This window comes from Chiloscyllium plagiosum, unplaced genomic scaffold, assembly GCF_037043375.1.
Source record: "Chiloscyllium plagiosum isolate Xiang-an unplaced genomic scaffold, Cpla_swu_hap1 HiC_scaffold_5, whole genome shotgun sequence".
NCBI lineage: Eukaryota > Metazoa > Chordata > Chondrichthyes > Orectolobiformes > Hemiscylliidae > Chiloscyllium > Chiloscyllium plagiosum.
Window position 1 is genome coordinate 25146041 of NW_028270143.1, and position 12669 is coordinate 25158709.

At 47.1% G+C, this 12669-nt stretch overlaps 1 non-coding gene across 1 annotated transcript; it reads left to right on the forward strand.

The window, feature by feature from the left end:
* Window positions 1–11165: 11165 nt before the first annotated feature.
* On the forward strand, window positions 11166–11247 carry trnas-gcu (transfer RNA serine (anticodon GCU)). Its single transcript has one exon. It is a non-coding gene; the product is annotated as a tRNA-Ser (tRNA).
* Window positions 11248–12669: the final 1422 nt, after the last annotated feature.

Consider the following 12669-nt stretch of genomic DNA (forward strand, 5'->3'; position numbering starts at 1 on the left):
TATCCATTGAATTCTGGTTTATGGGCCACTAGGCTCCCGCTGGGCCTCTGTATATCGCACTGACGACAGCAGTTTCCAGCCGTCTTCAGCTTTTTTGTAGCAAGTACCTTCGAGGATGACATCAAAAGATGTTCACTGTGACTGTGTGACACTCTACCAATGGAGACAGCTCTATCAATGGAGGCAGCTCAGTCCGCTGGGATGGGATAATTTCTGCAGTGTGTCCTGCTGATCAGATACAGTGCACTTTATCATTCAGATCATACAGAGTGAGAGCGCTCGAAAAGGCCAATTGGTCACTCGTACCTGCGTCAGCTCGGGAGTTATAAAATATGGGTTAAAGCAGAAACTAGGGATTTGATCAGGTTTCAAGTGTTTACGTGAGGCAGGAAGCAGAAAAAGATAGACTGTGAAGCGATTGGGATCTGACTACAGGAGCAGTAAATAGGTTGTACAGCGCAGAGGAGAGCTTTGAAGTATTGAATTCTGATTGATGGGACGATCATGCTTTCACTTGGCCAAGCTGCAGCAGAAGATAATATGTCAATGTCTCTTGGAATTGTGATGTCGCAGGCAAATATCACCGTTACACTGCTGCAAGTTCCTTTTTTCAATGTAACGACAGTCTGTATGTAAAATAGCTTAAATATTTAATTCTTTCTCATAAACAAGTCCATTCCATCTCATTGTGTTGTATTGTCTTCTTTCCACTTTACCTGTTATTGTGCCTGCACTGAAGTTGATTTGCTCCTTCTGCATGTCTTTTCCAGTCTGGGTGATATGATGCAGTCGTACTGATCCACCGTCTGACAGAATTTTCCACTTCACTTCAGCCTGCCCTAACTTCGCTATCGGATACCATTCCCGTTGTTTAGGTGTTAAGCGCTCGTCTCAGATCCAGCCTACCCTCACCCAAAATAAATGCAAAACTCAGTCCCACTGTGATCACTGCAATCCGGGAAATCTTCACTCCGAGGTCATTTATTATTCCTAGGAGAAAGTTGGGACTGCAGATGCTGGAGATCAGAGTCGGGAGTGTGGTGCTGGAAAAGCACAGCAGGTCAGTCAGCATCCGGGGAGCAGGAGAATCCACGTTTCAGTCATAAGCCCTTCAACAGGAATAATGCTTGTGAGTCGGGAATGAGAGATAAATGGTGGGGGTGTTGGGTTGGGGGGAGGTAGCTGGGAAAGCGATAGTTGGATGAAGATGAGGGAGAAGATGATAGTTCAGAAGGAGCAGAGATGGAAAGAGTCCAGAGGGCGGTTCCAAGTTTGAGGCTTGGAACTTGGGGGAAGGGAAATGAGGAAACTGTTCAAATTGATACTTATCCTGTGCGGTGACAGAGTCCCAAGGCGGAATATTTGGCGTTCCTCCACCAGGCATTGGGTGGTTGTGGTTTGGTGGTGAACGAGGCCCAGGACCTTTACGTCTTTGACGGAATGGGAGGAGGAGTTGAAGTGTTCAGTCACAGGATGGTGAAATTGGTGGCTGCGAGTGTCCCAGAGATGTTCTATGAAATGATCTGCAAGAAGGTGTCCTGTCTCCCTGATGCAGAGGTGACAACACTGGGTGCTACGGATGAAGTAGATGACATTGCAAGCGGTATAGGTGAATTTCTAACGGATGTGGAAGGATCTCTTGGGGCCTTGGACGGAGATGAGTGAAGTGGTGTGGGCGCTCGTGTTACCCTTCCTGTGGTGGTAGGGAAAGATTCCAGTAGTGGGGTGTGGGCTTATTTGGGGTTGTAGACCTGACGAGGGTTTCGTGGAGGGAATGGTCTTTTCAGAATGCTGATAGGGGTGAGGAGGGAAATATATATCTGATGGTGGGGTGTGTTTGGAGATGGCAGAAGTGGTTATGCGGAGGTTGGTGGGGTGAAAGTTGAGGACCAAGGGTTTCTGTCCTTGTTGCGGGAGGGGTGGGGTTGAAGGGTGGTGGTGAATGAAGTGGATGAGATGCACTGGAGGGCATCGTCAACCACGTGGGAACGGCATTTGCGATTATGGAAGAGGGAGACCAACTGGGACTTTCTGAGGTGGAATTGGTCATCCTGGGAAAAGACGTGGTGGAGGCAGAGGAATTGGGAATAAGGGATTGTTTTTTACACGATGTGAGGTGGGAGGAGGTGTAGTATTGATAGCTGTGGGAGTTGGTGGGGTTGTAGTTTATGTCTGTCATTAGTGATTCACTGGAGAAGGTGATGGACAAGTCCATGAAGGGGAGGGAAGTTGCCAAGATGATTCAGGTAAAGTTGAGGTCGAGGTGAAAGATGCTGGTAACGTTGCTGAACTGTTCAACCTCCTCATGGGAGCACAAAGTGGCACCAATGCATTTATCAATGTAGTGGAGGAACAAGTGGAGAGAGGTGCCAGTGTAACTGCGAAAGATGGACAATTCCCGATATCTGACAAGCAGGCAGGCATAGCTAGGTCACATGCGGGTGCCCATGGCTATCCCTTTGGTTTGGAGGAAGTGGGAGGATTGGACGGAAAAGTTGTTGAGGGTGAGGACCAGTTCAGCCAGGTGGATGAGGGTGTCGATGGAAGGGTACAAGTTGGGATGGGGTGAGATGAAGAAACAGAGGGCTTGGAGACTTTCATCATGGCAGATGGATGTGTACAGGGACAGGATGTCCAAGGTGAAGGTGACGCGTTGGGGGCCAGGGAAACAAAAGCCTTGGAGGAGATGAAGTGCACAGCTGGTATCACAAACGTAGGTGTGAATTTCCTGGACTGGGGAGACAGGAGGTAGGAAGAGATGAATTGTGTCAGACAGGCGCAGGCTGAGACAACAGGTCTTAGGAAGGAGGTAGAATCGGGCAGTGGTGGGTTCATGGACAATCAGGTTGTAGGCAATTGGTGGGAGATTCACCAGAGGTGATGAGATTGTGATTGTCTGGGAGATGATGGGAAGTGTGGCTGTGATCGGGCGCAGTAGCAAGAGGTGTCAGCGAGTTGGCGCCTGGCTTCAGCAGTGTACCTCAGGCCATCTCACGTGCCTCATTCCTAATGAAGGGCTTATGCCCGAAATTTCAATTCTCCTGCTCCTCGGATGCTGCCTGACCTGCTGTGCTTCTCCAGCATCACACTGTCGACTCATTCATTATTCCGCTTTCATTTCACACTGCCAGGTGCGTGCAGCCTGTTTGCCTCTAGAAAGCATTGTTCTCATAACCTTGCACAACATCTGCCAATCTCAAACAAAAAGAGAAATTGCTGTAAAAGCTCAGCAGATCTGGCAGCATCTGGCGATAGGAAGAGATGTCCTCGAGTTGGTATTTGGCTTCAGCGGTGTAGAGGTCAGTGCGCCAGACTACCACTGCGCCCCCTATATCTGCTGGCTTGATGGTGAGGTTGGGATTGGAGCAGGGGGATTGGAGGGCTGCACATTGTGAGGGTGAGAGATTGGAGTGGGGGAGGGGGTAGACAGGTTGAGGCGGTTAATGTCCCAGTGGCAGTTGGAAATGAAGAGTTCGAGGGCAGGTCAACGCGGGGTGTCCAGGTGGATGCAGTGTGTTGAAGGTGGGTGAAGGAGTCCTCAGAAGGTGGGCGGGAGTCCTGATTGTGAAAGTAAGCTCGGAGGTGGAGGCAGCAGAACAAGGGTTTGACGTCACGACGTGTATTAAATTCATTCATGCATGGACGGAGGGGGATGAAGGTGATTCCTTTGCTGAGGACTGATCGTTCGTCCTCAGTGAGGGGAAGGTCTGGATGGATGGTGGGAGCTGCTGGGAGCTACTATCTGGTGTGGGTGTGGAGCTGGGAGTGGGGGCGGAGCCTGTAACTGGAGTGGGTGTGATGGTGGGGGGAATGGGGTGGAGTCATGAGCAGGTGTAGTGTTCCCCTCAGAGTTCTGGAGGGCGGGGATGGTGACAGTGGGATCTGTGGGGGGCGTATCAGCAGAATGCAGGTGAGTGGTGTTGTGGGGGGTGGAAGTGGTAGAAGACACGGCAGTTGGGGTGGCGGAAGTCAAAGAGCGTGCGACATCAGCGATGATGTGAGGGGCGGAAGGATGTCACGTGTGATGCATGAGGAACTGGGCTGAGGAGTGGCAGATGGAGTTCAACCCTGCCAAGTGTGAGGTTGTCCATTTTGGAAAGACAAATAAGAATGCGGAATACAAGGTTAACGGTAGGGTTCTTAGTGAGGTGGAGGAACAGAGGGATCTTGGGGTCCATGTACATAGCTCTTTGAAAGTTGCCACTAAGGTGCATAGAGCTTGTAAGAAGGCCTATGGTCTATTAGCGTTCATTAGCAGAGGGATTGAATTTAAGAGTTGTGAAGTGATGTTGCAACTGTACAGGACTTTGGTTAGGCCACATTTGGAGTACTGTGTGCAGTTCTGGTCGCCTCACTTTAGGAAAGATGTCGAAGCTTTGGAGAGGGTGCAGAGAAGATTTACCAGGATGTTGCCTGGAATGGAGAATAGGTCATACGAGGATAGGTTGAGAGTGCTAGGCCTTTTCTCGTTGGAACGGCGAAGGATGAGGGGTGACTTGATAGAGGTTTATAAGATGATCAGAGGAATAGATAGAGTAGACTGTCAGAAACTTTTTCCCCGGGTGCAACAGAGTGTTACAAGGGGATATAAATTTAAGGTGAAGGGTGGAAGGTATAGGGGAGATGTCAGGGGTGGGTTCTTTACCCAGAGAGTGGTGGGAGCATGGAATGCGCTGCCTGTGGGAGTGGTAGAATCAGAATCTTTGGTGACCTTTAAGCGGCAATTGGATAGGCACATGGATGGGTGCTTAAGCTAGGGCAAATGTTCGGCACAACATCGTGGGCCGAAGGGCCTGTTCTGTGCTGTATTGTTCTATGTTCTATGTTCTATGAACTGTGAGGGGCGGAAGTGGTTTTGGGAATGGCCATGATGGGGGCGGAAGTGACATCATGAATCAGTGTGGGGGGTGCTGCTGCACCAGCCACATTGCTAGTTGCATCCGAGCAGTTGCAGAGGCCAAGGGATTCTTCCTGAATGTTTGAGGAGTGCTGGTTATGGAGGTGGGTAGATAAAAGTTTGTCGTACTTACAGTTTTTGATGTTTGAGATGGAGTTGAAATACTGTTTTTTGAGAGTATGAATTCTCCTGAGGATGTAGTACAGAGTGGGTCCTTTGCAATTCTGAGAGAGTGTGGTCCTCAGCTGAGGCAGGGCTGACTGTAGAGAGTTAGGTGACGGTGCATTGATCTGAAACATTAACTGTGATCCATCCATCCAGACCTTCCCCTCACTGAGGACGAACGATCAGTCCTCAGCAAAGGAATCACCTTCATCCTCCTCCGTCCATGCATCAATGAATTTAATACAAACCGTGACGTCGAACCCTTCTTCTGTTGCCTCCACCTCCGAGCTTACTTTCACAATCAGGACTCCCGCACACCTTCCGAGGACTCCTTCGCCCACCTCCAACACACTGCATCCACCTGGACACCCCGCGCTGGCCTATTACCTGCCCTCGAACTCTTCATTTCCAACTGCCACTGGGACATTAACCGCCTCAACCTGTCTACCCCTCCCCCACTCCAACCTCTCACCCTCACAACGCACAGCCCTCCAATCGCCCTGCTCCAATCCCAACCTCACCATCAAGCCAGCAGATATAGGGGGCGCAGTGATAGTCTGGCGCACTGACCTCTACACCGCTGAAGCCAAATACCAACTCAAGGACACCTCTTCCGACCATGACCCCACCTCCATCACCAAACCATCATCTCCCAGACCATACAGAACCTCATAACCTCAGATCTCCCAAACACAGCTTTAAACCTCATTGTTCGGGAACACCACACTGCCGGGTTCTACCTCCTTCCCAAGATCCCAATGCCTGACCACCCTGGCTGACCCATTGTCTCAGCATGCTCCTGCCTCACTGAACTCATCTCTACCTGCCTTGAAACTGTCCTATCCCCCCAGTCTAGGAACTCCCCACATACGTTCGAGACACCACCCACCCCCTCCACCTCCTCCAAGACTTCCGTTTCCCCGGCCACCAGCGCCTCAACTTCACCATGGATATCCAATCCCTCTACACCTCCTTCCACCATGACCAGGGCCTCCAAGCCCTCCGGTTCTTCCTCTCCTGACATCTCCAACAGTACCCTTCCACCGACACTCTCATTCGTTTGGCCGAACTGGTCCTCACCCTTAACAATTTCTCCTTCGAATCCTCCCACTTCCTCCAGATCAAAGGGGTAGCCATGGGCACACGTATGGGCCCCAGCCATGCTTGTCTCTTTGTTGGCTATGGAGAACAGTCGATCTTCCGTCATTACACCGGCACCCCCAACTCTTCCCACCTCTTCCTCCGCTACATCGATGACTGCTTTGGCACCACCTCGTGCTCCCGTGAGGAGGTTGAGCAATTCATCAACTTCACCAACACATTCCACCCTGACCTTAAATTTACCCGGACTATCTCTGACACCTCCCTCCTCTTCCTGGACCTCTCCATCTCCATTAATGACGACCGACTTGACACTGATATTTTTTACAAACCCACCGACTCCCACAGCTACCTGGATTACAACTTTTCCCACCCTACCTCTTGCAAAAATGCCATCCCGTATTCCCAATTCCTCCGCCTCAGCCGTATCTGCTCCCAGGAGGACCAGTTCCACCACAGAACACACCAGATGGCCTCCTTCTTTTGAGACTGCAATTTCCGTTCCCACATGGTTAAAGATGCCCTCCAACGCATCTCACCTACATCCCGCACCTCCGCCCTCAGATCCCACCCCTCCAACCGTAACAAGGACAGAACGCCCCTGGTGCTCACCTTCCACCGCACCAACCTTCGCATAAACCAAATTAGCCGCCGACATTTCCGCCACCTCCAAACAGACCCCACCACCAGGGATATATTTCCCTCCCCACCCCTTTCTGCCTTCCGCAAAGACCGTTCACTTTGTGACAACCTGGTCAGGTCCACGCCCCCCTACAACCCACCCTCCAGTCCTGGCACCTTGCCCTGCCACCGCAGGAACTGCAAAACCTGCGCCCACACATCCTCCCTCTTCTCAATCCAAGGCCCAAAAGGAGCCTTCCTCATCCATCAAAGTTTTACCTGCACATCCACTAATATCATTTGTTGTATCCGTTGGTCCCGATGCGGTCTCCTCTACATTGGGGAGACTGGACGCCTCCTAGCAGAGCGCTTTAGGGAACATCTCCGGGACACCCACACCAATCAATCCACCGCCCTGTGGCCCAACATTTCAACTCTCCTTCCCACTCTGCCGAGGACATGGAGGTCCTGGGCCCCCTTCACCTCCGCTCCCTTCTTCTGTTGCCTCCACCTCCGAGCTTACTTTCACAATCAGGACTCCCGCACACCTTCCGAGGACTCCTTCGCCCCCCTCCAACACACTGCATCCACCTGGACGCCTGGAGAAAGAACGCCACATCTTCCACCTCGGAACACTTCAACCCCAGAGCATCAATGTGGACTTCAACAATTTCCTCATTTGCCCTTCCCCCACCTCACCCCAGTCCCAAACTTCCAGCTCAGCACTGTCCCCGTGACTTGTCCTGACTTGTCCTACCTCTGCCTATCTTCTTTTCCACCTATCCACTCCACCCTCCCCGCTCCCCCGACCTATCACCTTCATCCCCTCCCCTACTCCCTATTGTACTCTATGCTACTTTCTCCCAATCCCCACCCTCCTCGAGCTTATCTCTCCACTCTTCAGGCTCTCTACTTTTATTCCTGATGAAGGGCTTTTGTCCGAATCGTTAATTTTACTGCTCCTTGGATGCAGCTTGAACTGCTGTGCTCTTCCATCACGAATCCAGTTTCTGATCCATTGGTCCGTTCCTCCACAGATCTGTCAGAAATACAGAACTTTTCCAGCAACTTCTGTATTTGTTTGATTTTCAACATCGGCGGTTCTTTCGGTTTTTTTTTCTTATTTTCTACCAATATGATTTGGCTAAAGATTATGTTGAATATTTTGAATAGCCAGATTTCAAAAGCCCGCTACTGCTACCTGGTTCACGTGACCAATGCCTTTCCACTTGATCACTGCGCCTTACAGCTGCACTGCATATAAATTAACAAAATTATGGCATTCTCTCGGTTTGGTAATCAGGAGTGAGATTGTTTGACTTGTTGAAAAAATAAGATATACTGATAAAATACAGTATACTAAATGGGGAACCATTATGGAAAGAGAGAACAGTGAAAGATAGTGTTCTGGCAAAATTTAAATATCATTGCTCAAGATTCAGAAAATGTGAGCATTCACAAACGTACCACAATGTGGAATGTAACTTTCAGGACAAGCAAAACAAGCAGAATGCAAAATCTTAGTCTGAAAGTTTTGCAGCATCAGTTTTAGGTTAAATGAATGCACGCCTGGGTTTCAGTGCTGTAATGATCTCATAAACTGTCGAAGGAAATCCTTGCCTTCGAGGATACGTGCGGAATGTTCACTGATTCATCCCAGTAATGGCAGGACTGTCTTCTGGAAGCATATGATACAATTATTCAATGCTCCATGGAGTTTCGAATAAGTGGTGAAGGGAATGTCTCCATTCACAAATTAATCATTCAGTAGAACTCAATACAAGGACACATGAAGTGATAAACAAAGTGGGCAAGAACACGGAAATATGATACACAATAGCTACGACAATTTCTATGTGCAAAGTGTTGATTTCAGACCCACGGTGGCTTTTGGTAATGATATTTACTGTCCAGAACCAGTCTGCACTGGAATGACTCGAGCCCTACTGTGATGTATTTGAACTTCAGTTACATTTAGAAATAGCTGACACTCACTCAGATCATGAAGATTTAGAGAAATCATATTTAAAGCAAATAGTTCTTGTAACTGTGAAATCTTTAAGTCATCCTCAGTGAGAGTATTGTGTGTAATCCTTGTCCTTATTCTCCAACAAAGACATGTGAAGAGGTTAGGAAGGGCACAGACGCTGCTTACTGAACTATTAGGAAGCCCAGCGACGGGGTTTACTGAGACATAAAAACATCGGAAAGGATAGAAATGATTTCATCCGCATTATGGACAGAACGAAGGAGTTTATTCACGACATGTGGAAATGCTGGACGAGAAACACTCAAGTTTAAAAGTAAACAAAAGAGATTTTCTCATAACGTGTGGTTTGAAGTGACTAAATCGGGGAAATTCAGTCTTTCGAGTGAATCAACAACTTTAGTTGGAGCTTCAAAACCATCAGTTTAAGATGGTTAAATGATTAAGAAAAGATTGGATGAGAGTTTCTTCCACTCAATAAAGTTACTGAATTCCTGAATGACTTTCTGGAAATAAAACGTAGATTTATGATTTCATAGTGTTTTAAAAAAAACACACGAACAAACATATAAGGAGGGAATTTACCATTGAAAGAAAGGAAAAGTGTGGGTGTGGATTAATTTCGATTTGGTTGTTTTCAGACACAAAGACATTTCATGAACACGTTCAGCTGAATAAAATTGAGTATAAAAAGTTCCTGGATTTGAAATATATAGCGTATTATTCAAGGTGAAGCATTGTAAATGGGGCTGATGTCGTAAAATAACTGCAGACAGAAGTTACATCCTAATGAGAGGCAATTGAATCGTCACTTGGAGACGCAACACCTACTTTAAAGATTTGACCACATTCACATGACGTTAGGTGCATTTCACGCTTTCTTATATCCACCACCAAGTCTACTCTGTCTTTTTTGTATTTTTAACCCTCTGTACTGCTCTGTAGCACACCATTCCAGCTGAAAGATGCTCAGACTAAAAGTGAATACAATATTCAGACGGTCCGATGCAATCAGTCTTTTTTATTATTATTACAATGGCCATTGCGAGTTTGCAATAAACTGCATAACATGAAAACAGATCAACATCTATTTTCCCGGAATTTAACGCAGTGCATATGGGAAACTTCATCCGTCTGCTGAAAAATCACCTTCGGCTCTCCCTCCACACATGTCTCTTCACGTTTTAAGTATTTGCAGTTTGTTTGTTGATCAAGGTGTCATTATCCTGAAAAGGTCGTTTCTCAATCCACAAAAACTGGTACTTTCCCATAAACGTGACATTGCTCAATATCACCTTCTATCCGTACCCCTCAACACGACAAATTGAAGCTGCTCCATGTGAGGCTCAAACTTAAAACTTTCGGCAGAGCGCAGCCCACTATACTGGCACAGAGATACCGTGCATTGGTCACCTGCAGCACTGGAGCAACACATTAATGCTTACCTCCACATTCCTGGTTGTACATTAACGGTTGGGAAACCGAGTTTCTCTGATTCCATGGCTGGTCACTGCGATTATACGATCATCTTCACCAGTGGTTCTGACCCCGTGTGAGGCAAGTGGTGAGCTACTCATTGCAAAGATGTAAAAATGTACAACTTCAACTTTTGCCTTCACTAACCCATGAGCCTTTTATTTTGTTTTTCCTCTGTAGAAATCTTAAAACCTTAATCTTGAACAGACTCAATAACAGATCTCCATTGCGTCTCTGGCATCAAATTCCAAAATGTAAACCCCCTCTGAATTCTTCCACCGCAGTCCACTGTTTGGGAAGTTTTCCTGTTCAGGGGAATGCACTTGCCAGTGTGTCAACTGCTGCTCCCAGCATTCGCTCTGGCACTGCACTCATTTTCCGTCTGACACTTGCTCACTGTGTTGCTGTGATCATACAGTGACTTGGTGTCACACAGCCAGGAAAATGATACAGATCAAGGTTTTTGCATTGTTGAAGTCAATTGTCAGTTTAGCCTTATTTAGGATTTTGAAATTGTCTGTTGTGTACACAGGTGCGTGTCAAAAATATCTGAGTGGAAGAAAGGTGTTCTGAATAATGACATTGAGCACTATGCACTCTCCTCCAGTCTGGAAAACAATTCCTCACAGACAACTTTACACCTCCTGCTGTCACGGGCTCTTCATTCCGTTGACTTCAAATCTTCACAGAATTCAACAGACCTTGTTACATCGTCATTTCTTCATTTTTGTTCAGATCGCTGTGAGCAGAGTGTCACAGTGGGAGTGTGTTTGCCCCATAACTCAGAGGTAAGACGATACTCTTGAAACCGTACTGTACTATTTATAATTTCAACAATACCAGGGAGAAATATCTGCTGCTCAGCATAATTTACGCAATTCACTTATTCATAAGGTCAAATGTGCCCTGGCATTACGTGACAAGGTGGCCGAGAGGTTAAGGCGGTGGACTGCTAATCCATTGTGTTCTGTACGCGTGGGTTCGAATCCCACTCTCGTCGTTGTTATCAACGATTTTCAATTTTGCTACCTTTGGATGATAACAGCTGTCCAATGGTCTGTTTATATGCATCGACGCTATAATAAAATCTCAAAGAATAATTTGAGTCTGTTGCCTAAACTGCATTGAAATGTAGATTGAATTTGGACAATGAAAAGGAACGCCATTTTCTTTTCCAAGTCAAGTTGCTGTGAACTTTTATCGAATGAAAGAGATCCAGGGGAACCAAATAACGAGAGATGCGAAGTGCATGTTGATGCATGCGATTCTTAATGAGTGTTTTGTCAGATGAAATCTGTAGCAGGTTGGGTTGAAGTGATTCATCTTGGTGAAAAGAGCACAGAGAGACAGCACGAAACAATGGAGATATTTCAAAAGTGGCAGGGGCTGGGTGTAGGGGCACCGAGAACTGGCTGTAAATGCACAGTAGAGAACTGCCGATGTGGGTGCTGTGCGTGGGCACGGACAGACTTACACATTGGTCTCATCCTTTCCCCTTGCTCTCGCCATCGATGAATGCTGGACATAAGACACATATAAACACAAGATGTGGGAAGCAAGCTCCCTCTCGTTATGCACACACTTGATGCATCACATTGAACTATGAACAACTGGAGAAGTCAGCAAGTTAACTGCAGGGACTGAATCTAAACTGTGTATCAATAACCGCAGATTTATGCAGCATAAACATGAAAACTGATTTGAAATGTCTTTATACGCATGTCATTAACAGACGGTTCGTTCTAATACCCATGTGGCTGAAAGAAGTCGACACCACATTTCAAGGTGGATGACATTACCAATTGTGTTCAGAAATTGAGATCTATTTGATCATTTGACACAGTGACCAAGTTTAATTTAAATAATACAAACCAAATTCCCTCACGTGAAATAAAAGAGTGATTCCATTACAAAAATTGTCCTTGCTAAGTAGCAGTTACTCAACATGAAAAATAGAATGTGATTTCTAGTGAGCATACGCCAATTAGCACGATTATCTTACTTCGGATTGACTGCAATATGCACATGCAAAATAAGTTTTAAGAAAGAAGACCTTTTGGAAATATGAGTCGGTGGTGATTAAAAATAAGATTAGGTTCTCATGATGTGGATATTGCACCAATGGTTCCAGAGGTGGAAATGGTCAGTGGGCAGTATTTCTATGATGGTATAGCGGTGTGTGAGCTGCCAGGGATGGGAGCTCCCACCTCGTCTGGAGCTGCGTCTGTTGACATGGACCAGGGAGCATTGTGACATCAGTCTGGGAGTTCTAACCACACCTGGTGCAGCTTTTATTGACATGGAGCAGCATGGAGCATTGGGGCAGCAGGCTGGGAGTTCCAACCTCACCCGGAGCAGCTTCTATTGACATGAAGCAGCAGGGAGGATTGGGACATCAGACTGCGAGATCCAACCTCATTTG